General features: G+C 39.0%; 1 non-coding gene across 1 annotated transcript; it reads right to left on the bottom strand.

Moving 5' to 3' along the window:
- Window positions 1-414: 414 nt before the first annotated feature.
- LOC112208504 (U6atac minor spliceosomal RNA) lies at window positions 415-536 on the bottom strand. Its single transcript, XR_002942981.1, has one exon. It is a non-coding gene; the product is annotated as a U6atac minor spliceosomal RNA (small nuclear RNA).
- Window positions 537-2243: the final 1707 nt, after the last annotated feature.

The following is a 2243-nucleotide window of genomic DNA, read 5'->3' as shown; positions in this document are numbered from 1 at the left end:
CCCTTACTATTGCCGTGGTATGATCTGAACCATGTCCCAGAGTGAGAGTGATTCCATGGCAAAGCTAGAAGGGCAGGCTTAGTCTCTGATACACTAATCAGGTGCCTTCAAGTGAAAAAAGTCAACACATTTTTCTGGCTTGAAGGGCAGAAGTTGCCCTATCCATCCATTCCTCATTCAAACAATTTCTGACAAATTCAGCACCTACTACTATTCCAAAACACATTTGTGCCACAGGTGTGGTCGTCAATAAGCTTAATGCCCAGCTGCTTAGAATCACAGAAAATTCCAAGTTCCTTTTATAGACACAGAAAACAAGACCCAGAGAGGTTATATGATTTTCCAGAATTAGACAGCTGGCTAGAATACTCCGGCTTTTCTTTATATCCTTTTTTTATTTTTATTTTTTTCACAAGACAGCATTTAGTACAATCTTTACTGGTTTTACAGCTATTTTTTTATTTTATTTGTCAGGCCTGAGGGACTCTTCCATCCTTGTCAAAGGGGGTGCTAACCTCTCTAGCTATTAAGTAAACTAGACCACAAGTGACTACTGCAACCAAGCACACAGAGGCAGGGTGTGGAGCACTGCATTCAACTTTAGTTTTCAGAGGTCCTCGGTAGGGTGCTTTTATGTTCTTGTTAATGAATATAAATAAAACTTAAAGTTAGTCTCCTCAGAGTGAGGGTCTCTAAAAGCACAATTCAGACTCCAAAAACAAGGAAAACTCATGGAGCTATAGACTGTTACTTGCGGAAAGTAGTAAAAAGGACACAGAATAATGTCTCTGAGCTTCTTGAATTTACATCTCTGCTTCTACCTTTGTCTGTGAGAGAGATATAGACAGATAGATCGATATATATATCACATTAAATATGCATATATTGCATATATGAATTATATATATCTGTTTTCTATATACAGTGTAAAGAATATCTTTAATGTTTTCAAGCTTCTATAACTGGAGCTAATGTAAAATTGTGAAAATAATTAGATTGAGTGGATTGGCTGTGTCACAGACAGATACAGATTTGAGATACGACTAGAGGATAATATTTTGCTGTCCTGGTCCTCAGTGTCCACCCCTCCCAACCCCCTGCTAAGGAGAGAGCATATCAAATCATTTCCTCACACAAGTAACATCAGGAGTGGTGGGAGGAGGTCATGCAGCTCCTAGAACAAAAGATTAGAATCAACTGTTGATGACAGAGGATATTTGGGAACTTAGAGTCCTGTGAATTATATTATGTGTAAAAATTCTATATGAGTGAGCCAGGCTGTCACAAACCCTGGTTGACAATATAACTGGACAACAAGCCATTCACCCCTAGGAGCCTCTTCTCCACCCTGGAAGCAGCCCTCATCCTCCTGACGGCTCCCTGCCCTCTAAAGATCACATGTGTCTGCCTCTTCATGTTCCTTCCAGTCAGAAAGCTGCTCAGGAGGTAAGTATAGATGTTCTGTTCTACCTTTTTCAGTGGCAGAAAAAATAATGAAGACATTTTAGTTGCAAGAAGGCACTTGGCTTTTAGCCACTGGCCAATTTTCCCACTCATTAGCGGCCTTTGAGCCTTTTTCACTTATCTTACTTATCTGCTTGTTGTTGTTCTGCTTTTTCGGAATATATCACTTCTGATACAATAACTCAAAAAGCCAGTGGTCTGAATGTTGTTTTAATCCCTGAGGACATCGCCACTGGTGCAGAATTCAGCCCCATGGGTGTTCCCATACACCTGATCCTGGCCCACCAAGAAAAGATTCACAGTGTTTTGCCTACACTGTGTATGACAGCAGGAGGAGAATACTTTAGAAAGGCTTCATTATGAAGTATTCAAAATTAAGGTAAAGTACCCAAATCTTAGCTCTTCAGAAAACCCAAATGTAGATATCCACGTTTTTGGGGTTTTGAAAGGATCTTAAAGACCATCTCATATTGCTTTATTTTATAGACAAGAAAACTGAAACTAAATGAGCAAGAATCATTTGCTTTTTGAGATTTTTAAAAACTAAAATGAGAGACAGAATTAACTGTGTCATAAAAAAGTAACTTTTGTCTGCATATACTTTCTTCTGTAAGCCACTTGTTACTATGTAAATATTAGTGCTACAGGTCTATTTAGTAACCATGCTAAGTTACAGGAAAGACCTCATAATAGTGGCTTTTCTTAAATATTAGACTATCAACTGTGGGAACCAGTGGCTCATCAGGGAATACTTCCATGCCTCTGACAACCTCAGAGCA

Source organism: Pan troglodytes, chromosome 13, assembly GCF_028858775.2.
Source record: "Pan troglodytes isolate AG18354 chromosome 13, NHGRI_mPanTro3-v2.0_pri, whole genome shotgun sequence".
Taxonomy (NCBI): Eukaryota; Metazoa; Chordata; class Mammalia; order Primates; family Hominidae; genus Pan; species Pan troglodytes.
The sequence above is the reverse complement of the archived record's forward strand: the minus strand, read 5'-3'. Positions and strand labels throughout refer to the sequence as shown.